This window comes from Dromiciops gliroides, chromosome 3 (genome assembly GCF_019393635.1).
Source record: "Dromiciops gliroides isolate mDroGli1 chromosome 3, mDroGli1.pri, whole genome shotgun sequence".
NCBI classification, from domain to species: domain Eukaryota; kingdom Metazoa; phylum Chordata; class Mammalia; order Microbiotheria; family Microbiotheriidae; genus Dromiciops; species Dromiciops gliroides.
The window spans coordinates 318,726,732-318,754,058 of NC_057863.1; the positions used below are offsets into that span (position 1 = coordinate 318,726,732).

Below are 27,327 nucleotides of genomic sequence, written 5' to 3' on the forward strand. Positions count from 1 at the left end.
AAATCAACTTCTAGTGACCAACCTTCTGGTGATAAGCATGTTCTAAGTTAGGCAGGCCTGTCACCAAGTGACATAAATATCACTGATGGGTCCTTACTTATGATCTTTCTATCCTAGTAAGATTTATCAGAGCTTGAACTCCTTTGGTATATTTTTCTAAGTAATAAACATTTTTATTTATACTTTTGAGTTCCAATTTTTATCCCTTCCCCCCCTCCCCTCTCCCTGAGGCAACAAGCAATCAGATACAGGTTATACATGTAAGATTATGTAAAACATTACCATATTAGTCGTTTTGTACAAGAAAACTTGAATAAGGGGAAAAATGAAAGTGAAAATAGCATGCTTTAGTCTGTGCTCCATCAATATCAGTTCTTTCTTTGGAGGAGGATAGTATGTTTCATCAGTAGTCCTTTGGGATTGTCTTGGATCATTGTATTATTGAGAATAGTTAAATCATTCACAGTTCTTCCTCAAATGATATTGCTGTCTCTGTGCACAATGTTTTCTTGGTTCTGTTCACTTCACTATACATAAGTTCATACAAGTCTTTCCACGCCTTTCTGAAATAATTTCTTATAGCAAAATAATATTGCATCACCATCATATACCACAGCTTGTTTAGCCATTCCCCAGTTGATGGGCATTCCTTTGATTTCCAATTCTTAGCCACCACAAAAAGAGCTGCTATAAATATTTTTGTACAAATAGGTCTTTTTCTCTTTTGGTGGATGTCTTTGGTATATAAACCTAGCAGCAGTATTTCTGGATCAAAGGGTATGCACAGTTCTATAGCCCTTTTGGATAGCATAATTTTTGAGAGACCACGATCATGCCATGCCTCAATGTGACACTCAATGTGACATATGAGGTGTGATTTTAATGGATACTACTAGTTATTGTCATTTATATACTAATAAAGCCAGCAACATAAGCAAATGTTTATAAATTGTGACAGGAAATGTCTCACCCTCCAGAAACAGACAGACAGACAGACAGACAGACAGGACAGATAGATAGACAGATAAGACAGACAGTCAAGACAGAGAAACAAGACAAGACAGGCAGGCAGATCTATGATAGGTAGGTAGGTTTGTAGGTAGGCAGACAGACAGACAAGACAGATCAGACTGTCAAGACAGAGAGACAAACAAGACAGATAGTCAAGACAGACATATGATAAACACACATATTGAACACCATTCTCTTCCCCCCAGGCCAATTGAGTTGTATGGCTACCTGACCCCCCTTTTTACCACCTTTACATAAATTGGAGTATACCAGGTGACTGGTGGAGTCTCCAAATGAAAACCTAATTTTGCCAGGAAATTAAGGAGTAGGGTAGTAAGGAAGTGAAGGACAAGGGTCGACAACAATCATAGCTCTCCATATATGGAGCATTTTTGTTGTCATTCCCTTTTACTCACTGAAGACATGCAGACTTTTTTTCTTAGTTATTGACCCATGACTAGTTCCCAAACAGAGCAAGAAAGAAAAAAAGAGACTATTGTGTTTATCTAGTACTTTCCTCTGCATGATTCACAGTACTTGACTGATGTTGTCATTTATGACTTTAATAACCCACAGAGTAGTTGCCTCTTTAAGGCAGAGAAGAAGCAGTGATTGTTATTTCCATGTTTCAGGTGAGAAAATGAGAGACAGAAATAGAATGATATGCCCATGGCTAGAGAATATATTGATGGAAAAAGTTAATTTATGAGAAGGCATGTCTCTAGACTCAATCTAGGACTCAGTTCACTAGACGGTGTAGACATGTTTAGAACCTGACTTTCTCTTCAATTCTAAAACTTATTCCCAGAGGGTAGCATCAAAAAATGAGAATGCATATATAACCTGTTGGTGGAACCACTGATTAGTTCAACTGATCTTCAGTAAAACTCAAAATTATGGGAGAAATATAACTCAATGTACTTGTTATAATGATAGGGTTCAATTGGATGGGAGAAACATGTTATAGAGAGATGATTATAGTAATTAGAATGTAAGCCTCATGAAAGCAGATATTTTTTTCTCAACCCTAGAGTTTAGCATAGTGTCTGAACAACTTTGTTGTTCAGTCTTTCAGTCTCTCAATTGTGTCCGGTTCTTCAGGACCCTATATAGGGTTTTCTTGGCAAAGATACTGAAGTGGTTTACTATTTCCTTCTCCAGTAGCTTAAGACAAAAAGAGGTTAAGTGAGTTGCCCAGGGTCACATAGCTAATGAGTGTCTAAGGCCAGATTTGAACGCAGGTTTTCCTAATGTTAGGCAGAACATTCTATTCACTGAGCCACCTTGTTGCCTCTAACATATAGTAAGCACTTAAATACTTGTTCACTGATTGTTGAAAAAGATTAGGCTTGGGCAGCTAGGTGGTGTAGGGGATTAAGCACTGGTCCTGGATTCAGGAGGACCTGAGTTCAAATCTGGCCTCATACACTTGACATTAACTATGTGACCCTGGGCAAGTCACTTAACCCTCAGTGCCCCACCAAAAAAAAAAATGCTACATGACAAAGATTAGGCTTACAATCAAAGAAAGATCTTTTTCTGAGAATGCATGCATCAAGCAAAACAAGTCCTCAGCCCACCCCTACTGTGGTGCCTAGTTCAGGGTTTTGGACTTAACAGTAGATGCTCAACATGTTACTTCACATATGTATTGAGAAGTAAATGGGATATGATGCTGTACAATAATAAACTGTTTATTCTGGCCTTCCTAGGGGCTCTTAGAAAGGTCATATGCATTTGAAAACAGTACAAGATTCCATGGTTGACAGCCCATGTGGCCTGTAGGAAAACTACATAAGAAAAATATTTTGAGGAAATGAAAGTCTCACTCACAACAACTGTTTAATACCTAATGACGAATGTTTGTATAATGTTGGACAAATAAAAATCACCACCTCTCAGTGTACTAGAGACAAAAGCAAAAACAGCAAAATTGAGAGGTGAACCATGAAACTCAGCTTTTCATCTTTTATGTGTAATCCTCATTACACAGGTCCTGCTGCCCTGGCCAGGAAGCTGAGTTCCTGCTTAAATTCGCTGTAATTGGCTCGAGTCCACATCCAAAGTTTTGGTTCTTCTAACCCCACCAGTTTCCTGGCAAGAACTGATGGTTCTGTCTTCAGTGGAGAGCATAAATAAAGATCAACTACCTTTATCCACCCCCAGGGTTTTTAAATAGGTAATGCAAGATCAATCCCCTTTTCCCTCAAGAATGCTTCAAGCAGGATGATGAAAAGCCTGAGAAAAATTTCATGGTGTACTGAAACCATAGTGATAGTAAGTCATATTGTGGACTCTTAGTTGAAAGATCTAAACTATAACCCTGATTGTACCAACGACTAACTTTGTGACCCCAGAAAAGTCACTAAACTTTGTTTGGCCTCACTTTCCACATTTGTAACATATGGATCATAGTACTTGCATTAACTATCTCAAAGAGGTGTTATGAAGGGATCATCTGGAAAACCTTAAAGTAATATATCAATGTGAGTTACTATTTCTACTTGAAACTCCCAAAATGGGTTTCAGTTGGTAGCAGTGGTCCGTTTTGAAAATATATCTAGTCATATGTAGCTCCAATCAATTATGGTTTCCATAGTTGTTCTAATACTCAGTGTCAGCAACTGCTCCCATTAGGAGCAGTCTTTGGTACCAGTGTTGGACAGCTGTTCCCCCAAAAACAGCTTTCAGAGGTAACAGATTTCTAGCAGTCTCCAATGCATTGTCTGTTTCATTGACTTTCATTGGGCCCATGCTCACTCCCACCTTCTCTAAGAACATTGAGGGTATTCACAGGGTGGGAAATTCAATGTGACTTTCAACACCAGCAGTAGATTAAAGGCAGAGTGCCTGTAGAAGCTTCTCTAATCTATATGACCTTCACCAATTTCATTTGATAGGTATGTACAGGGTGGGTCAAAATCACAAAGAGGGGGGCAGCTAAGTGGCACAGTGGATAAAGCACTGGCCCTGGATTCAGGAGGACCTGAGTTCAAATCCAACCTCAGACACTTGACACTTACTAGCTGTGTGACCCTGGGCAAATCACTTAACCTCATTGCCCCACAAAGAAAAAAAATTAAGTTCAAAACACATAAAATAAATAATTCTTTATTAGAAACTTGACTATAAGTCTCTTCTCCTTTTTGGAAGTTATACAGAGCCAGGTTAAATGCTCCAATTCTACTGTTATTAATAATTAGGAAACAGAAGAATATTCCAGATAGTTTAGTTACTACAACACTGACTCCTAGTCAGTCATATGGGTTTAGGAGGTCTATGCCTCTTCCTCTGGAAGAATTGGCTCAGGGATTCTGTGGTTCATTCTTTGGCAACTTTTTGGCTATTGCCATGAATATTTTATTTATATTCATTGATGTTTTAGCTGATGTATCCATGAATAATAAACTGTTGTCATCTGCATAAGACTGTGCTTCCTGGAAATCTACAGGTCTTTTATTTGCTAGATCAGCCTTGTTCCCTGCTAAAGCTATTACAGTGTTAGGACTTGCTTGTCTCTAAAGTTCTTTAACCCAGTTTTTTTGCTCTTGCAAATTTGTGACATCATATACAACTATTGCTGCTTATGCGCCTCTGTAGTACATTGGTGGTAAGATATGAGATCTTTATTGTCCAGCTGTATCCCATATTTCAAATTTTACTTTTGTGTCATCCAGACACACCGTCTGGGTTAGAAAAGCAGCCTCACTGGTACTCTCTTGAAATTCATGGAATTGGCCTTTCATAAATCGAAGTACAAGACTTGATTTTCCAACAGCAGATTCACCAAGAAGTACTAGTTTGAACTGGCAAATTTTATTCCCAGTATTTGGCCCATTGAGTCTTGTTGATCCTCAATTAGCTATATCCAAATTAGAATGAATTTCAGGTTCTTAAATGGTAGACTTCCAGGATGCAAGTGTCAATTTTTTTCTTTCTATTGGCAATAACCAGGAGCAGCGGGGCTGGGACTCCTCAAGGACAAGGCCTGGCCCGGTGTCTGCTCCACAGCCTGGCTATGCCTCCTTGCACCACTCCCCTTCCTCAGACTGTTGTCAAGTCATTTTAATGAGATACTTCCTATTTTCTTCTATTTTTCCCATTTTTCACTTCATTTTATTGTTTCTCGATATCTCATGGAGTCCTTGGTTTCCTTGTCCAATTATACTTTTTAAAGAATTATTTTCTTCAGTGATCTTTTGTATCTTTCTTTCCTTTCAGCTTATTCCACTTGTTAAGGACTTATTTTCTACAGTGAAATGTTGTGCTTCTAAGGTGTTATTTTCTTCAATATCATTGTCCCTCTTTTACCAAGCTGTTTATTCCTCTTATCACAATCACTCTCATTTCTTTCCCCAATTTTTCCTCTACCCCTCTTTTGTCTCTTTATTTCTTCCAGGAATTCTTGTTGGGCTTGGGTCAAATTAGCATATTCTTTAAGGCTTTGGTTGTTTCTGTTTTTACATTCTCGTCTTCGGAGTTGACATCTTGGTCTTCTCTTCTGTCATAGTAACTTTTTTAATGACCAAGTCCTTTTTTGTTGCTGTTGTTTGTTCATTTTCCTAGACTATTTATTGACTTTGAACTTTATATTAAAGTTTGACTCTGCTCAGAGAATGTTGGGTAGGCACTGAAAAACTTTCAGAACTTTTCCTGCTAAAGATCTCAGAGCTTGTTATAGGATTTTTAATGTTTTCCCTGCTTCTAAGGTATTGTGATATGGGGATATGTAGTCACAGCTTTCCTGGTCTGTACCCTGGTCTTTACCCACAAAGGGCCAAGCTCCCCAGCAGCCAGAAGTGCTGGTGCTCTTCTCTGTCTTGGAACTGGGATGAGATCCTTTTCTCCCTTGTGACCACCCAGAAACATTCCTTTCCACCCTGTAACTGTGACTGCTTATGTACAATAGGATTACCAACCAGGAATAGCTGTACCTAGTGCCAGCAAAGAATTCCTAGTAATCTTTGTGACCATTTTCCAACCCCCTTTACTCTCTCTGAACTTAGAGTTCCCAAAGCTGCTGCTGCGGCGGGAGGTATTGCTGTCACCTCCAAGTCTCACTGCTGCTGCTGCCACATGTGCTCCAGACCAACCTCTAACCTTATGTCACAGACATCTCCTGCCAACATCCTAAGTTGGAATAGGTTGGAAAAATGTCTCACTCTGATGTTTTGTTGGCTCTGCCACTCTGGAAGATTGGTGTTTTTTGTTTGGTCATTTTGTCTAGGGTACAAATAAGATGTGAAAAATAGACCTATAACAATGACCATGCATTATATACATATGTTCCTACTCTTTGTACCTGGTGTCAAATACATTTGGTCTTATCATCCATTAGCAGGCCCGGGTGTTTTACACTGGCTGTCTACTACACATTATCATATGTAAAAAGCAAAGGAAAATAAAAACAAACAAAAAACAACAAGAGAAGATGGAGTGTGCATATGGAATAAGGCATTTGAAGCAACAATTACATACCGATATTTGGTGATTGTGACTAATGAGAATTTAAAAGAAAATCAGTTTAAACACCGCAGGCACAGCTGTTCTTAGCACTTAGAAGCTCATTTAAATCTATGGGAATAAAGAACAAGGAGACCTTTTCCTGGAGAGATGTAGTCTAATATAATTGCTATCCCCTGACATCAGATGGAGCCCCATGTATGCTCCTACTTGTAAGCCTCCCACATCACATTAATCGATGGCCCTAAGCCATGGGAATCCTTTTATTCTATTTTAAAAACAAACAAAACCCATCACTACAAAATATCCATTCATTGCACAGTAATCATAGTGGTATGTGTTTGTGTGTATATTTATTAGATTTTGTGAATTTATTTTTGGTACTGGATCAACATCTTGTAATCATAAAAACCAACTAGTTTGACCCCACCCATTTCTCAGGTAAAGAAAAAGCCCATACAGTGATTTACCCCATGCACATATAGGTAATAAATGGGAGAGGTGGGACTACAACCCAGCTTCTCTGACTCGAGATCCAAGACTCTTTCCATTGTATCACACTGCCTCCCAACCAATTAATGTATCTCCAGGGTGTCATGCTTATTTATTTGTGGACTCTGTTATTTGGATAATCTATTACTACTGTACTTCAGGGCTCGTAACTAAAAGCCTCAGGGACATGATTTAATACAAGCAGAATCCTGTGATCAAGATTTAGAAATTTGTAAACTAGTCTTCCAAGCAAGACATTCCTCAAGAAAACATGAATTTCCACCAATTTCAGGCCAATGTTCTATTAACCTGGAAGCCATTAGTGCCAAGTGCTAGACTTTGATGGGGTTCTCTTTATTCAGTGATGTAAATGGGTAAAAATATGTAAATCAGTACAGGTACACACACAATTGGACAGAAAGGATAATGGGTGTAAATTCAAAGCATAATCACATTTAACACCAATTTGCTAGGAGTAAATGATGGTCTTCATAATACTATAAACAAAGGGGTCAGGGGGCAGCTAGGTGGTGCAGAGGATAAAGCACAGGCCCTGGATTCAGGAGGACCTGAGTTCAAATCCGACCTCAGACACTTGGCACTTACTAGCTGTGTGACCCTGGGCAAGTCACTTAACCCTCATTGCCCTGCCCAAAACCAAAACAAAACACAAAACATAATTTTATAAACAAGCATAAGTCAAAGGCCCTGTTAAAAGCAAGTTATCTCTCATCACTCAGTCATGAGATGATAAACTCCTTGGATATATTGATTAGACAATGATTATGGGGTAGAAGGATGTTAACCAAGCAGTATGTTTCTGACTTCTTCCTGTATGCTGACAAAACATGATCATTTGGAACATTTGGGAGGAAAGTATGTAGCAAGCTCTTTTCTTTCTTTGTTTCTTTTCTTTTTCTTTCTTTTTTTTTCTTTTGAAAAGTAAGATCTTCATAGAGGAAGAAAAAAAAGAATTTGAGGTATAGGGAAAGGGTGATTTGAAGCCTATCCTGGCAGTAGTAAAGAGGCTATATTTCAAGGGGGGGGGGGACCTAACTAATTAGGGAGAGCTGAGTGAGGAAGCTGGGCCATCAATGACTCTTAATTAGCTCAAGCAGCATGGAGCAATACCATAAGGACTTTTACTTCCTAAACTATGGAAGACTTCTGGGAAGTCTCTCTGTGAGCTAAGGGTATAGAGCTTTTCTATACTTGGGAATACTATAGGTAAGGAAAAAATAGAACATTTCCTAATAGTAGAATAGAAATGCAAAGATAAGTTAAAGAGTGATTGAAAAAAGCAGAGGTTAGTGAGGCAAAGTATTTAATATAGATAGCTCTATCTCTATATATCTCTAAGTGTTGCTCAGCATTTTACCTTGGCTATTTTTTTTTTTTTGCAAAATGAAGGTTGTGTTTCTATTAATTATTTATATTCTTATTTTAATGAAAACATATTTACAGAGAAATAATAAAAGCTTTATTTTGTCTCTCCCAGTCATCCAAGCCTAGAGTAAGTAAGCCTTACTGTCAGGCCTGAGCAGCCATGCTTAAGACAGCTAATAGAATTTCAAACATAGTACCTAGGAGGAAATGATCATCCTGAACTGGGATGGCCATGCATTTCCAAATCTATTAGGTGATAGCAAATGTCACAATGGGTCTTAAGAGAGAAGAATGTCATAGTTCCTCATCTAATATCAGAACCTGAACTATAATTTTCTGGTGACTGAAACCCACCTGGGATTAGGTGATCAAGTGGCTGATGCTCTGTTGACCTTTTCCCATTCCTTCTCAGATCCATCTTGTCAGTTCTATCCCTGTTTTTACAGAATAAAAGCAGGAAGGGGCAAAGAAGAATAAAGCAGAAAAGCACAAAATTAATCATGTGGCTTGAGCAATCACTTTTAAGGTTAAGTTGTGCATATATTCCTTCTCCTGTCCATTTAGAATGAAATAGAATCAAATGCTTTGGGAGCCTCCAGCAAACAAAACGATTCATAGTGCTGGTTACAGATACCAATAACCTCTGAGTCATGATTCCCTAGAGGGCATCTTTCCCCTAAGTAACCCAAAGATTCTTACATATCAAAAACCAAAAACAAAAATACTCCTCCACACAGTGCAGTATTTTTCATGATCCCAACAGCAGCTTCAACATAACTTGGTAACTCTTTTTAACTGTACCTTGTTGATAGTTAACACTCTTTGTATTTTCATTTATCTGGTCTTCAGAAAATAACATGCAAAGATGTGAAGTCATTTGGTCAAACCCGTTATTTTCAAGCCAATTGCTTCAGTACATCAAAAGTTAACCTAAGACACAGCTGGGTTAGTAAAAGTGCAAGTAGCCCCTAGAGGGAAGCCCAGAGCCAGGCACAGGTATAGAGCAGCTAATGAGGTATATAGGCCAGCTGTTAAAGCAGAGGCTACTACAACAGCTCATTTTCCCCCGGAAATAAATTTGTGTTTAGGTCTAGTTTATCTAAAGCAGAGACAAGTACAGGGATATTATCTTTTGGAATACAGGAAAGTCACTGCAGCAGTAGATAGACTGAGGAGAGCAATATTTCTCTATTAAGGAAAGAGGGAAGTGAGAGAATAGGCAAGAAGATCTGGTTTATTATGACAGACAAGAAAGGTCACTGTGATATGGTGAAGGGGGCACTGAAGTTTGAAATACAAGCTATGAGTTCTTCTCTCAGCTCTGGAATTTTAGTTGTGTGGTCTTAGGCATGTCTCTTTACCTGAATTTAGTTCCCTCATTTGTCAAATAAGGATAAAAATTCTTGAACTACTCTATGGGGTCATTTTCAAATGAGAACATTGGAAACCTTACATGACCACCTGTAACAGAGAACTTTAATTGCTATCTAGACTTGAGGGTTAAAAAGGAAAAACATATTCTTAATCTGGTGATACTTTGACTGGCTCTTGGGTGCTGGGTTTGATGACCATGACTAAAGAGCTGTCAGCCTGCCCTCATGAGGGCAAAATTCTAAAATTTTGCCACTAGCAGACTTAAGCTGATGTGGTAAAAATTATTTGTGGTAAAGATATAGAGAATCCAGCTTATTGGAAGTTTTAGCTGAATCATTTGAGAGATTGTGCATGCTACTGAAGCGGCTTTTGAAGGACCTCCTTTTTTGGTGAGGAGAACACGAGGAACTTCCGGTACGTGGACTTAAAAGTGAGGGCAGGAACAGAAGTTGGCATTCTCTGGCTGTTAAACTTAGCTGTGGCAGCATGCGGGGTGAAAAGATTTCAGAAACACATGGTTGGTGTTCAGGTTTGGGTGTGCTGGTTCTCGGCCTGGCAGGCAGTTTGGGATTTGGTGAGTTTTATAAAGGAAAATAGACTAAGTTTAGATCTCAGGTCATTCATCTGTATTTCTACTTCCCTATTTCCCTAATTGGTATCACCTTTTGTTGTCTAATTAATTCCCAAGCAATAAAAACTAATCCCTCACAGATTAAAGTTCAGAGGCTTCTTTTTCTTAGTGGTCTGCGATATATATATATATATATATATGAAAAGTTAAAAGGGGGAGTTTAATGTTCTGTATATACAATTTTGAATCTCACACTGAAATGACTAGAGGAGCTCTGAAGAGATGAATCCAAAAGATTGGCACTATACTATCTATCCAGCCTCTACCAGAACAACAGTCATTTGAGATTATCAAATGTTGTGAAAATTTCTAAGTCACTGGGTTAGATGAAGAAAAACTAAAGCCTCCAAGTCAAAGAAAATAGATTTATTGAGTGAGGCATCCCTTCTCACAATAAAGCTGGTCTCAGGTCTAGGACCCAAAAACCCCGAATCCTTAGAATCTAAGGGTATTTATACACAATAAGCTTCTCCCACAATATTAACAAAATACAAGTGGTACATGTACAATAAGTATGAAGTAGAGAGAAAGAAACCATTAGTCTGTCATCATCCAGTTGGCTAGACGAGTAGATTTGTTTTTTCCTCCATAAATGATGATGATCTGATGGCTTTCCACCAAGTTGACTGCCACTGTCTGTCTGTCTGGCCATCCACCATACTAATGTTCCAACCTTTCTCTAACTCTGATTGGCCCTTTTCAGCTCAGAAATTACTATTTTGGGTATTTGACCTTTAAGCTGATTGGTACACACCCAACCACAATTGGAATTGAGTTGATTGATATCAGTTATGTAGTTTCTAGACCAGCTTACAATACAGCATGTATATTAGTTCTTCCAATATCTGTCTTACTTACTCCATAAATATTTGCTTAAGCTACTAAAGAATACCTAAACATGTTAAATCCTAGTTTGTAGTCTATAAACCGATTATTACAATAGTTAAATCACTTATATCTAAGGGATGGAGAAAACCTCACTCACACAAACCCACAAAGATTAGCAGACCAACAGAGAAGTGTATCTATTGAAAATCAAGGCACCAATATACCCCAAACTCATGAGACCAACAAAATAATCACCATGGGATCAACAGGGCCCAGCAATGGACCCAGAAAATACCACACCCAGAAGAAAAACTGAACCCAATAAAGAGCAGACCTAATGACTTCACTGCAGTAACTTCACCAGAAGATAGCCTATGTTTTCCCTCCCTAGTACTATGAACCACTTGAGGACTTTATGCGTATTTATTATTGCCATTAAAGTTGTATATGTTTGTGGGAGGGAAAATGTTCTACTGAAAATTTTTCTATGCTATTTAATTAAATTCATTTGCCTTGAATTAACCACTACCTCTAATTGACTTAAACACATTGGTGGGGGCTCATGAACCATTATACTGAATGAATGTGTACCAAAAGAATAACTTGAAGCTAGGGTAACTACTCTGGGGGCTCCATGTAGGAGAGTGGTGCATTGGAATTTACAGTGTACTGGAAACTAGGGTCAAAAGGAAGTAAAAGTAAAAGGCAACTTGGGGTATATCTGAGATGGTCATAGGTACCATATATTTTTCACTAGAAGTGGCCTAATTCCTCTTTTTTTTTCAAAAAACAACAGCAGGGGCAGCTAGGTCGTGCAGTGGATAGAGCACCGGCCCTGGAGTCAGGAGTACCTGAGTTCAAATCCGGCCTTAGACACTTAACACTTACTAGCTGTGTGACCCTGGGCAAGTCACTTAACCCCAATTGCCTCACTAAAACAAACAAACAAACAAAAACAACAACAGTAAACTGAGATGTAGTGTGGGGTAGTGATTATGAAGTTGTCTTCATCATCAAGAATATCTGTCTCAAGTTTTTGCCTTGATACATACTCACTATTCCTAACGCATATGTTTGAGCATGTCTTTCTCTCTCACACACAACTCCATTCAATAAACTCTGCTGATTTCCTAAAACCTCTAGGATCAAATATAAAATGTTTTCATTGGCTTTTAAAATCTTTCACAATATGGTCCCTTCCTACTTTTCCAATCTTCAAACACTTTACTCCCCTACAGGTAGGCCATGACCCAAAGACACTGGCCTTTTTTTTGGTTCCTAGAATACAACATTCCATCTCTTAACTCAGACTTTTCACTGGTTATACCCTATGCCTTAAATGTTCTCTGCTTTCTCCTCTACCCCCTGACTTTTCAGGATTCTTTCAAGATTTAGTTCAAATTTCATCTTTCCCTAGAGGCTTTTTCTGGTTCTTCTTCCTCTTCTCCTCCCACAATAAGGCTAATGCCTTCTGTCAGAGATTGCTTCCCATTTGTACTATATATGTCTCATATGTATGTAATCATGTGTAGGATGTATCCTCCATTAGAATGTGAACAGGGACCATGTACTTGTCTTTCTTTGAATCCCTAGGGCTTAATAACACCTGGTTCATAGTAAGTGCTCAATAAATGCTTATTTATGAAGATACTAGCTTTGGCCCTAAGCACATCATTATGCATGACACAAATTCTAAGATCTTTAAGATTATAAGGTTAATATAATTCAGTAAGCACTTATTAAGGAGCTACTTTGTACAAGACACTGATGCCAATAATACAAAGATAAAAGTAAATCAGTCAGGGCAGCTAGGTGGCGCAGTGGATAAAGCACTGGCCCTGGATTCAGGAGGACCTGAATTCAAATCGAACCTCAGACACTTGACACTTACTAGTTGTGTGACCCTGGGCAAGTCACATAACCCCAATTGCCTCACCAAAAAAAAAAAAAAAAGTAAATCAGTCCCTGCCCTCAGGAAGCTGACTTCTGTTGGACAGGAACAAAATCTGCGTAGAAAATTAAATACAAATAATTTATGGTTAAAGGACACTTGCAACTGGGGAGATCAGAATTGTATTCCTGTAGGAAGTAGAATTTAGCCGGACTTTTAAAGGAAGTTAGGGCAATTGGGTGGTATAGTAGAGCCTGGTCCTCAAGTCAGGAAGACTTAGCTTCCTGAATTCAAATATGGCCTCAGATACTTACTAGCTATGTGAACATGGGCAAATTACTTAACCCTGTTTGCCTCAGTTCCTCATCTATAAATGAGCTGGAAAAGGAAATGGCAAACCACTCATGTATCATTGCCAAGAAAACCCCAAGTGGCATCACTAAAAGGTGGACACAATTGAACAACAATAAGGTACTCTGAGGCAGAGGGTGAGAAAGAGGTAATTCCTAGCAACAGGAGATAGCCTAGACAAAGATACAGAGACAGGAGATAGAATAGTGTATATAGGGAGGAGGAAGAGGGAAAGTTTGCCTGGAAAATAGAATGCCAGAAATTATAAGACCTTTAAGATGTCAAATGGCCCACAAGTTGGCAGTTGCTTCCTGCAATGATTAGCAACTCCTAAATCTTGGAAAAGGGATTAGTGTTCATGTTCTACAATAATTAAAACCAAATTCCCCCCAAATATAGCACAAAGTAAAACCTTCAGGAAGTAACATATGAGAACTTAATAATAGTGCTTTTACTCAACTCACCATTCCTATCTGCATGGTAAGAACAGTGAGAACAAACTTGTAAGTTTGTAAAGACCAGCTTTAGAGACCCCTGCCTGATCTTCCTTCCCATTTAACCTGCACCAACACCAACCTCCCACCACCAACAACAATCTGTAATTGAAGACAAACTCTGATTCTCCCTAATCAAGTAGAGCAAAGATGGCAAGCTCATGGGAGGAAAAGGTTGCATAACTCTCCAGTACATCTTGAACTAGATTGAAATGTGATTTGGAAATGTTTAACAAAATAAAATAATAATGTAACACAATGATAATGTGATTTGTGGGGAGGTTTTAAGCCAGTATGCCACCAAGAAAGAGCAGGTACCATTTCTGAGTCCCCGAGGATAAAAGAATATTGCTATCTGAGGAAAAAGATTATTGGAATCTTGACCAGTACTCCCTTTGAAGTTTACTCTGAGAAGGGACCCAAAACTGACAAAACTTTATACATCTCAACATGAGGAGACTGAGGACAACCAACTCATTCACCCTCTAGGTTGTATAGCAGTTCAGGAGGAATAGACCAAAGAGTGAGAAGGGAAAACAGAGGGAAATGATTGAAAATATAAGAGAAAGTCAGAATAACTAAAACTTGAAGAGAGAGAAGATAAATAAAAATGTAGCTCCCATGTAAGTAGGTACACAGAAAGGATCAAAAAGAGAGAATGAATGAAAACTCAAAAAGAGTCTAAAACACTATGAACAAGTATGAAGGAAAATGAATCATTGCCTAAAAAAAAGAGAGTTCTGGAAACTTCCCAAAGATCATGGAGCAATTGTAGGAAACTCAAAAATCATACAAAAGAGATATAAAACTTTTTTTTTTTTTTGCAGGGCAATGGGGGTTAAGTGACTTGCCCAGGGTCACACAGCTATTAAATGTCAAGTGTCTGAGGCCGGATTTGAACTCAGGTCCTCCTGAATCCAGGGCTGGTGCTTTATCCACTGTACCACCTAGCTGCCCCCGATGTAAAACTTTTAAAAGAAGAAATTAGGAATGAACTTTGGTGGCAAATCAAAGTTGTCAATGAAGAACTTAAAAATCTAAACATCACAGAAGGAAAATTGAATAAATGATAAAGAATTTGTCCAAATAAATCAAAGCTCTGAAAGAAAAACAAACAGATCTGGTACACACATACACACACACACACAGAAGGTATAGGAGAAAACTGAAAAAGAAGGAAATTAGACAAAAATAATGCATGATTATTTGCTTTGCAAATTACACAAAACATTAGAAATTTAAGAAAGTATAATAATCAACAAAAGTCTAAGGAAATCAATTCTCTTATGTTTACATGATATCCTTTTTGTTTTATTTTAAAAGAGATTAATCTGCATGGTAAAAGCAATATCTAAGAGGAATCATCAAAGAAAAAAGGTTCTAAGACAGTGGCTCTAAAAGTATGGTCTGGGGACCCCAGGTATGCCTGAGATCCTTTCAGAGGGTTTGTGAAGTCAAAACTATCTTCATGATAATATTAAGGTCTTTTAATTTCTACTATGGAAGATATTGATAGATAAAAGCATAAGCTCTTTGGGTGGTCTTCAATAATAATTTTCAAGAGTCTAAAGGGGTATTAAAATCAAATAGCTTAAGACCCACAGCCCTAAGGGAATAAATGTTTAAGAGAAATTTAAAGAATCAAGAGAAGGAAGGGGAAATAGTTGAATGAATATTCCACAACCTAAATTCTCTGATCCCTAAAAGATAAATTATCTTCTGTGGGAGGAAATAACACTGTGGAAAGTTGTAGAATTGGGAGAAAGGAAATGGAAGAAGAGAGGGTATGGATAATATACCCCTTCCAAGTCCCTTTCTTTAATCTCTCCACAAGTATGGATGCTGTGGAAGGACTGTATAAACATAGTAGAGCAAAGCAACTAGTGAGGGAATAATAGATCAAACCATCAAAGCAGAATTCAATGTGTGTCACTAAAGAGCATCTCCCTGAAAGAGGAAGAATACATTTCAGTTGTGTCTAACTCTTCATGAGCCCATTTGGGGTTTTCTTGGTAGATACTGGAGTGCTTTGCCATTCCCTTCTTGATCTCTTTTTGCAGATGGAAAAACTAAGGCAAATATGGGTGACTTGCTCAGGATCACACAGATAATAAGTGACTGAGTCCAGATTTAAAAACAGAAAGATGAGGATTCTTGTCTTCAAAATGGAGACCTTAAAAGGGGGTTTTCTTTGGAGAAATTTGAGTATTATGAGACAATCTAGTCTAATAAAGGGTTGTCCTTTCCCACGTATTGTTCCACCCCAAAAGAGGGTAATATATGAGTACGCAACCATGTGAGTGGCAACCAGCACCAGGGGTGGTAGATGGGACATTAAAAGAATCATTTTAAAGGCTGCAGCTCAGACTAGGCCTCATCATTTGTAACTGTTACAAACAAAACTGCTTCAATGTGAACTTTCCTCTTTTCTGAATTCATTTCTCTAAGAATAATGAGCAACAAAAAGATCCAGAGAAAGAGGCGAAATATACAAAGGCCACATCGAATTGGGATAAAAGAGGGAACTCAACATTGGCACTTCAGATTTATCCTCCTGAGGGAGGCAATGAGAATAAAAGGAGTAAAGATAAAGCCCTGATAATAATCATAAAAAATAAAATTCTGAACAGAAGGAGAGGCAAATGAAGGCAAGGCAAAAAGAAAACCTAATCGAAAGAGTCATGGCAAAATAATGAAACAAGATAACAGGTTGAAGGAGAAGTGGGGAGGGAATATTCAGGGAAAGAGACAGGTCAAAACAGGAGAAGAGATTGACAAATAAATAAAAGAATGAAAAAGCAATCAACAATGTGGCTAAATTAGACAATTTGGCATAAGCTAGGTAAATGAGAATGAGAGATGAGGGAGAAGCCTGTGTTAATAGACTAGCACCTAAGTAATAAACAAAACTAATTAGAGGGATAAATCGCTAATTTAAAAGAGCAAGTTGATACAAATCTACACAAAAGAAATAAATGGCTAAAATAAAAACAACTTACAGCCTATTTATTCCTTTAAAATATGACTAGACTAAGCAATCTAATAAAATGAAAGTGTCAGAACAAAAGCAAATAATCTGTTGTATACAAAAAAAAAATAAACCATAAGGACAAATACAGAATGAAAATAAGAGATGGAAAGAGGTGTTGTAATTCTGCTATAGACAAGGGAAACTACCCCACCATATCCTAGATAAGAAAACTAGGTTATACTTAAAAAAATCATAAACAATAACCCAATATTAATACTAAATACACATGGACCAAATGCCTTAGTATCTAAATTCATAAAGAGAAGTTAACTGAATTACAAAAAGACTACTAGCAAACAACAACCACCATAATTGTAATTTAGCATTCCTCTCTCAGAACAAGATGAATATAACAAACAAACAACCAAAAAAAGATAATCCAAATTGAAAATATAGTACTGAACAGTTAAGGGAAGACTTGTAAGATTTGAATGGCCACACTAAAGAATGTGTGTGTATGTTTGTGTACATGTGTGTGCGTGTGTGTGTATGTGTGTGTGTAATACACACACCCCCCATGATAGCTACAAAAAAGTGTTAAACAATAAATTATAAAATTATAAATTATAAATAAATGTATAAAAGGAACTTTATAGACAATAATGTAAATGCAATATAAGGTTGTGGGGTATCTCTGAGAACTAGACTAAAAGCAGTTCTAAAAGGTAGACTTGGAAATAATCACACTACACTTGGCGCTTTCTCTCTCTTTCTCTCTCTCTCTCGCTCTCTCTCTCCTCAATAATCTAGTGGGTATGGTTTGGCATGTACTCAGAAATTAATTAAAAATGCAAGCCTCTCTCTTCACTTACTTAATTGATTCAACAACTGACTGTTAATACTCATGTGATTTATTAATTCAATCAGCATAAAAATATACAAGTAAACATTCAAAAGAAACAGTGTCTCAGATAAAGTATTATTGTTGTTGTTGCTTTCCTCTTCATCCCTTCTCCTACCCAATATGAGGAGAACAAAACAGAAAGTAATGGGAAAGAGATTTTAAATATTGTTGAAAATTTTACCAGGGAAGCAGGTAGAGAGTAAATCTGAACTCTAACTTCTCCAACTGACCCCAGATGGTAGTTAGGACCTGATCAGGATTAAGCTTCATCCCTGAATTAGATCATTCTCCACTTCCTCCTGCTGTAACTGTGTAACAAGACTATTCCTAGTTCAGTCAGAATATAAATTCCATTCTTAGCATTGAGATCTCTCTTCCCCTATTCACAGCTATGACAGTAGCAATTCCTTATTTTTCTTCCTATCATCTGACAAGACAATCATGGATTTCTGGATCTGTTGTTCTTTCTTACTCCTCTAACTTTTAGCCCATGAAGAAGTACTAGATGGAAGTCTCTTCAAAATCAGAGTAATCAGAAACTCAATTAATCTCAGAAATTAATTTCTGACCAGATCAGAGTACAAAAGAAGTATCACCTCTTTCATTCTGAACATTACAGTTCTCTTAATGCAACTGAAGATTCCTTTAGCTTTTTCTCTATACCATTGACTCATTGAATATACATTCAATTAAAATATTCATATTTTCCCCACCATGAACTTTTGTCCACATGTGTTTCTCCCATCTTATAAAAGAGGCCAATAAGGGTTAAAAGGATCATTGACATGAATATTGAATTCACCAAGAATAACCAAGGATAATGGTGTGATTGGAAACAGGGAAGAAGGCTATGAACTGGTGCCGAACTCAATGATAAAATGTAAGACTGACTTGAAGAACATCAGGGATAATGATACTGACAAGGAGCCAGACAAGGTGAGATACTTAGATGAATTTCAAAGGAAGAAAGGTTGTTGAGTGATGGTTGGTGTTAAGGATTATACCATATGCATCAGCAGATACACACATGACCCAAATCACCCTTCATCAATTTCTCACAAACATATTAAAAGTATTCAGTCTCTTTGCTCTTAGATTAGAGTGGAGGGAGGCAATTCTATTACTTTGGTAGTAAGTGGCTTTCTGATCAGTTTTCAAATTAAAAGATTAGTAATATAAAGGCTAAAATTCTAGCTACACTGTCTAAAATATCTAATGAGTGATTGCCAATAAATTATAAGCTTTAGCAAGAGTTAGGCTTTTAAGCATTTATTAAAGAGAATAAGAATTTGGTAAAGAGAGAGAGAAAGGCCTACATTCATCTATCTATTAAAAGGAGAGTACATTTCTAGCTCCCTTCACCACCAGAGTCCTCAGGAAAGAGACAGAGTGCCAGGCTCCCCCTTCTTCCTCCCACAAGCAAATGTCACTTCCTGACGCCAAAGAAAAGACGCATGGTCTTACCCTTAGAGACTTTCACCTTATGGTGGAATTTTCTACAGTAAGTCTCCAGCAGGTGGCATCATTCCAATTGTTACAGTAACAATAATACAAAGGATACTTTTTTAAGAACCTTCTCTAGCTTTGAGTAAAGTATTCCATGAAATTCAAAATATATTTTTCAACATTCTTTTTTATTGCAAAGTAACAATCTTATAGAAGAAACACATATGTTGAATGTGTACTTATGTTTTTATTGACCAGTCCCGTTATAAATTGGATAGTGGTAGAAATGGGACCCTTGAGGGTTCAGAAACACATAGGAACTTACTTCCATTCCCCCCCACCCCGTTACCACAATTATGCAAATAACTGAATAATTCACAAATGGTTTAGCAGTTCTTAGGTTCACAACCTTCCATCTAGTCTATGACCTTTGTTTCACCTTGCCCAGTGTTTTTCTCTCATTTTTGCATCTCAGTAGCAGGTCTTCTGATCATAAAACTAGTGTCTTCATGTCCTTATAATGAACTGGAGAAAACGAGTTTATAGAATCATGGATTTAGAACTCAAAAGGACTTTCAGGGTCAAAGACTCCAACCCCTCATTGGACAGAAGAGGAAACTTAGGCCCCAAAGGCTGAGTGACTTGCCCGTAGTAACTGAATTAGTAAATATCTGAAGCAATATTCAAATTCAGGTCTTTCTAACCTTCCCGGTCCAGTCCTTAAGTTTATTATTTTCTTTGCTAGGATGCAGCAATTTGCAGATATGTTTCTAATGTTACGTTTATTGTCTTTGTTATACTAGTGTATGTGTTGGGGGGTGGGTGATGAAGTGAGGAGAACATAGTCATTTTACTTTGCAGATGAGTCATTTAAGAATTCTGTGGGAAATGCAAAGTCTTAAAACAAAATGTGGTACTTCCCTGCCAACATTGAGTAGGAAAAGTTGTGTCTAGGACAGCATTATGGCACACATTTTTCCAGTGTAATAAAATGGTTCCTTGACATAGACCAAAGGGAAACAAAAGTTGTCAGCATATTTATACTAGGAAATAAACACAAGCAAAAGCAACGTTTGCTTACCCTTGGTAGGATAAAAGAAAACTCTGTGTGTAGACAAAGGGAAAATGCTAACAAAATAGATTCAGGATGAAAACTACTTGGTTAGAAGTCTTGATTTATGGAACATATAAAATACATGCTGGAGCAGGGCTTGTTACTTGACATTAAAAACCAAGGCTGAGGGGCAGCTAGGTGGCAAAGTAGATAGAGCACCGGCCCTGGAGTCAGGAGTACCTGGGTTCAAATCCGGCCTCAGACACTTAACACTTACTAGCTGTGTGACCCTGGGCAAGTCACTTAACCCCAATTGCCTCACTAAAAAAAAAAAAACAATGCTGAAAAATATCTATAGAATTTCATGGGTTTCTTTATTGAAAGCTGTAGATCTAGGTTCTTAGAGAAGCTGCTTTTTTGTTGCCCTTATTAGTCTTTTAATGGGAAAACTCAGCAAGAAAGCTATTTGTTACCCAGGTAATTGAGTCATCTCCCCCACCATTCTAAGCAAAAAGCAAGAAGGGTAAGTCATTTTCAGATGACAGTAAGAAGTAAGTAGCTCACAATCAAGGGGTGATCATGTCAAACCAAGATCAATAACTTACAGCAAATAATCATAGATTTTGGATTTGGAAGAGATCATAAAGACTACCTTGTTCAGGGGCAGCTAGGTGGCACAGTGATAGAACGCAGGTTCTGGATTCAGGAGGGCCTGAGTTCAAATTTAGCCTCAGACACTTGACACTAGCATTTAAAAAAAAAAAAAAAGACTACCTTGTTCAACTTCCTTGTCTTACAGTGGAAGAAACTTAGCCCTTGTAGCTAAAGGCAAAACTTAGACTAAGACCCATATCTCCTCTCTTCTGATGCACTTATCATTTCCACAATGATGAATGGGCACCACTATATGCATTCACATTGACCTTTGTTCCTGGTGCTTCAATGAAGCCATTGCCCTCCTGGTTTGTTTCAGCCCCCCCTCAACAGCAAGGGGAGATTCCATTATCAGCCCAGCACTCACAATGCTACCCTCCTAAGCAGTGCAGAGTAGTGATATTCCCTATCTGTAAGTCAATCATTTAGCAGCATCTCTCAGCTGCCTTTCTGAGTTGAGCACTGGGATGGTCACCACGAAGAATGTCAAAAGAATGGATGACATAGATCTTGGGTATTATGAGGTCAAAAACTAGTTTCTGGAAGAGAGGGGACACACTGTATACTGATAGGAAAGGATAGACCATGAGATACTTGAAAATTATTTTATTATCTGAAGTTACTTAAAAACAAAACAATACTCTAGTAAGCCTGGGATGAGGATATGAGAAAGGATCTATGCATCTAAAAGTAGGAAAAAAAATTATATGTGTGTGTGTGTGTGTAAAAAATAAAAAATACATGTACATGCATATACATATATATAACATATTAATATATGTGTGTATCCATGTCTGTGTATATGTGTGTGCTTATATGGAATACATGCATGTGTGCTTATATATACACATACATATACATACATCCTATATATACATACATGAACATATACACTATATATACATGCACACGCATACACACACTATGCATACACATATCATATATATGTGTATATGTGTATAGATGTTTATAAATGTGTATATATATATAGATGTGTATGTGTATGTCTGTGTGTATATGTATATATATGCATACACACATACACATACACATGTATATGTATATGTATATGTATATGTATATGTATATGTATATGTATATGTATATGTATATGTATATGTATATGTATATGTAACACTCTATGAGGGCAGAGACTCCATACTAAAGATCTTTTGTACTTCCCCAGTGCTCACCACAGAGCTTTGAACACTGGGAAAGGATAAGGAATGAACCTGTGATTTCATTGGTATAGGCAACTCTCTTGCAAGAAAACTTTCTTTGCCAGTGCAGGTGGCAGGAGTTTGATCATTAGTTGTTGACTACTATATAATGATACTTAAATGAATCAGTGACCTTTTAAGGTGGCTACTTTCTCCACTAGTTCAGATCAGAGCCCCATCATGACAGTCTCATCCTGTGCTATTCTTATTCATATCCTCTCTTAAATTCTCCATAGAAGATTTTGCCCAAAGTGCTGGAGGCCATTTTTTAGGCTATTAAATAATTCACAAATAAAAATACAACACTTAGGCTATCTACCCTTCACTCTGGCTAGGAGAACCTATGAGAATGGTTTGTCTCCTTCCCCAGTTAGACATGCTTCAATAAATAAATGACTATGGTGATTCATATTAGTTGACATTTATGGTGTATTTCATTGTTTACAAAGCACTTTAATAAGTCTCAGGATTGATAGTCTCTGAACTATGTTCAGAAAAGGAAATACAATGGCTGAAGAAGACAGCTTGTACTGGCATGCCCAGGGACTTCACGAGCAGCCAAACAAAGGTCCTGCTCACCATTACCAAGTGATTGTTCTCCAAATACCCATTTTCTGTTGTTGGGATTTAGGTTCTGGGAGGATGAGTGAAACGAATGCCTTTCTTCTCCCTCCCCCCTTTCCCTTTTCTGATGTATAAGGGAAAAAGTACACACACACACACAAAAAGAGGTTTAAAAAGGTAGGGCTAGTTTACAGGAAACTTGTGGCTACCTAGAGAAGAAACAGTTCTTTTGTTTTGTTTTGTTTTTTGTTGGCGGGGCAATGAAGGTTAAGTGACACAACTGGTTAAGTGTCAAGTGTCTGAGGCCAGATTTGAACTCCTGAATCCAGGGCTGGTGCTTTATCTGCTGTGCCACCTAGCTGCCCCCAAGAAGTGGTTCTTTTGTGGCTCCTTCACTCAGCTGGCAGGAGGTAGACCCAGCCCCTGGGGACCAATAAGAAAAGTTCCCTGTGTCCTCTCTACAAGAGACTAGAGTATAAGTCTAGTTTCATCGGAAGTGCTCCCTTTTGACAAAAGTCCAAGACCTAATGTCATTATATCATAATGGGGAATATCAAATTGATCAGAGGTTATCCTGGTCAACCCTACTTATATTTATAAACTGGTCCAAAAATCTTTAAAGTACTCCATATTGTGTCACTTATTGTTAGGGAAAATTTCCTGCAGTAGGTGCATTTCCATATATTGTTTTATATCGAGCATTTTGTTTTTGCAGTTTTGCGATCAAACTTCTGAGCTCTTCCTCAAAGCTAGCCAACCCTCAGTTCTTTTATGAGCACTGCTACTGAACTTCCAGGTGTCTTTAATCACCCTCCTCTTTCATATTCTATCATACAAGAGGATAGAATAGAATTTGCCACTGTCCTCTTTTCTAGGGAAGTTGTAGAGCTTAATTAGCTCAAATAAATGTCTTTGTGGTGTTCCAGCAGATTATTTTGGCAATAACTTTTACCAACCTTCATGACACTTGTAAATGCTAATGCTTCCCCTAGAATATAGCTGCATTTTGTTAGCAACTCACAGAATGATGGGACCATAGGACCATAGAATATCAGAGCTGGGAGGGGTCTGTTGGGGCCTACTTGCTTAGCTATTCTTTTCTTTTTTTTACTTAAAGGCATTTTATTTTTTCCCCAATTGCATGTAAAGATAGTTTTCAACATTCATTTTTGTAAAATTCTGAGTTCCAATTTTTTTATCCCTCCCTCCTTTTCCTCTCCCCTCTCCAAGACAGCAAGAAAGCTTGGAGGTTACACAGTACAATCATGTTAAACATATTCCCATGTTAGTCATATTGTGAAAGAACAATCAGAACAAAAGGGAAAAACTGTGAGAAAGAAAAAAAAAAAACAAACTGAAAATACTATGCCTCCATCTATATTCAGACTCCATAGTTCTTTCTCTGGATGTGGATTTGCTTAGCTATTCTTGATATTTTCACGGTTGACTGATACCTCATTTCTTTCTAGTTTTTTGAAAGGAAGAAATGCATGGCCCCAAGTCCTACTACTCAAAGGAGTATGATTGACCTTAGGGAAAATAATGGTAGAATTACACTTAGGAGAAAGCTTTTTATTTTTTATAGGAGTGGATTCTCCTAGTTCCTAAGTGACTTGTTACATAAAAGGGGGCAACACCCTCAGTGATATTCAAACTAGATAGCTTCAAATACAGGTATGTTTCTGCCCCCAACCTTCAGACTAAACTGACAGTAATTTCTAGATACTACCAAGAGGGAGCTAATTATATAATTACACAAGAAGTAACAACATATAAAGACAAATTCAGGCCTTTCTGGGTCTTCTGAGCCCAATGTTGATCACTTTCTGGAAAAGAGCTAGGAAATCGATTCATCTAAGAGTCAATTGAGCCAGGAAATCTCTCCCTGGAATAGTGTTTCTAACAAATAGGCATGATTTGCCTAAAGTCACATAGCTATATGATAGTAGAGCTATGTCTAGAATTCCTAACTCAGTTTGCTATTCTTATATTACATAATGTAACCTCCTTGAAGGCAAGGACTTTTTCACTTTGTCTTGGTATCCACAGGGCCTACAAAATTTCCTGGCACAAATAGATACTTAAAAAATGATTATTGATTTATTGCATTATACAAATTCCCTTGGTAGGAAAGTTGGTAAAAGTCAATGTCTGATCAACTTAAAAACTTCCCCAGATAGTCCAGGAGAGAAAACTCATCTTCTTTATTTTGCAAAGAATATCATTCGGGGCAGCTAGGTGGTGCAGTGGATAGAGCACCGGCTCTGGATTCAGGAGTACATGAGTTCAAATGTGGCCTCAGACACTTGACACTTACTAGCTGTGTGACCCTGGGCAAGTCACTTAACCTCAATTGCCTCACCGAAAAAAAAAAAGAAAAAAAGAATGTAAGATCCTTGGGGTCACAAAGAATATCATTCATTCTTGGAACTGATAGTCTCTGACCTCTATTCAGAAAAGGGAACAAAAAAGGTAGAAAATGGTAACCAAGAGTGGAATGGTCAGAAACTCCAGAATCAGTCTTGCCTGTACAAGTATGGGCTATGTGGCCATTCTCATCTTTGTGATGTACTTCTTCTCTACGTGGAAACTTTTTGTTGGTAAAATTGGAGATGGGAAGAAGTGAGAAAAAAAATGCCTCTACCCCTTCCTTGCCATGCTTTGTGCTGAAATTTCAAGGAAGTGGAAATATACAAAAGAAAAGGCGTCTTTAAAAAGGGTGGAGGGAAAGTGAGTCCAAGCAAGAGCATATACACAAGTCTCAAATTTGAATTTCTCATACTGTTGCCTGGATAATAATGTGTGTGTGTGTGTGTGTGTGTGTGTGTGTGTGTGTGTGTGTGTGTGTGTATAGGTGAAAGATCCTGAGTGGAGGTGGTGGGAGGAGATGAGGGTTTTTTTTGTTTTTTGGTTTTTTTAATGAGTCAGATTCTGATTCATACTTTAGCTTCAGAAAATTGCCTAAATGTAATTGACTCAAGCCCACGACCTCAGAGAACTCATAACATTGAACATTGTAACATTGTGGAATGACAATGCTTTCCAAGATGAGTCAGGGAAACAAATGTGGGTTTTTTTTTGTTGTTGTTGTTGTTGTTGTTGTTTTGTTTGTTTTTTAACCACAGCACTAAATGTCTCTCTCCACAGATATAGTTATAAATATAGGACATGTGAACACAATTTGATGATAGGAAAGCTTTATTGGCAATATTTACCTTACTTTGCAGTACTCACAAATGGCAAAGCATCAGTGAGTGAAGAGCATGATATCAAAGAAAAAGAAAAATAACCATAAAATGGTTACATCCTATTCACACTAGTGTTAAGTTACAGGTATGTCTCCTCACCTCCAAGTACTTCAAAGTATAAATATTTGCTTCAGTTTTGCCTATCTCTTTTTCTAGGACACTACTCTTTTTTAAACTTGCTTTTTTTGGGGGGGAGGGGTGGAGTCAATAGACTTGGCCTCAGTTCTCCTCCATGTGGTGGTGTGAGTTGAGAAAATAAGCTTGCAAATTTCCAAAATCCCTAGGGTCCAGAGTCCAGAAGAAATGCATTCAAGCTTAAGAGAATTTGTGTGCTTTCAGAAAGAAAGAATTTATTTATTTAGTTGTTTTTTAGTTACATTTGGACTAATCAATCAATCAAATAAATATAAAGTCCCTAGGCTTAAGTGACTACCCTTTGCCAGAGGCAGCATTGCATAATGATTAGAAAGATGGTCTCAGAGTCAGAAAGAGCCAAGTCCTTAATGCTGCTTCTGACATATACTGGCTGTGTGATTGTGGGCAATTCTCTAAGACTGTAAGTTACAGAGAAGGTGTGAATTGACATGGATAGAGGGAATTTCCTCATTCCAGTGTACTCTATATCAATGAAAGGGGGAAGCTAGGTGATGCAGTAGATAGAGCTCTAGCACTGGAGTCAGGAGAACCTGAGTTCAAATCAGGCCTCAGACACCTGACACTAGCTATGTGACCCTAGGCATGTCACTTAACCTTTATTGCCTCAAACGTCCAGGGTCATCTCTAGTGATCCTGATGTATATCTTGCCACTTGACCCAAATGACTCTGGAGGAGAGAGTAAGGTTGGTGACTTTACACAGCCTTCCCTCACTCAAATCCAATTGACTGCAAGTCATGACATCACCTCCTGTTGTCATGGTTCTCTTTGAGAATGAAGGACAAACAACAATAACAATATCAATGAAATCACAGGTCCAGCCCTTATAGTAAATGTCAGTCACTGTGCTTAGAGATACAAACACATAAAAGAATCTGTACCTGTCTTCAAGGAACTGCCAATCTATAGGATCATTAATTTAGTGGAAGTGTATTAAAGTACATCTCACTCTATTATTAGTTTTGCATGACTCTAGGCCTTAATTTCCTCTCTTGTAAAATGAAAGGGTTGAACTGGAAGGTCTCTCTCAGTTTTAATGCCCTCTTTGAATAAATTTGAATAAATAAATAAATACCTATAGATGAAGGTTTTTTTTTTCTTCTTCAGTCATATGCTTTATCTTTGCTAAGTTATTAATAAGTGTGGGAGAGGATGGCAGAAATGTTTGTGAACTGGGCCTATGTAAAATA

At 37.7% G+C, this 27,327-nt stretch overlaps 1 pseudogene; it reads right to left on the reverse strand.

Annotated features, from left to right (window-relative positions):
* Positions 1–4,239: 4,239 nt before the first annotated feature.
* LOC122747529 lies at positions 4,240–6,140 on the reverse strand (annotated as a pseudogene).
* Between the last annotated feature and the right edge of the window lie 21,187 nt (positions 6,141–27,327).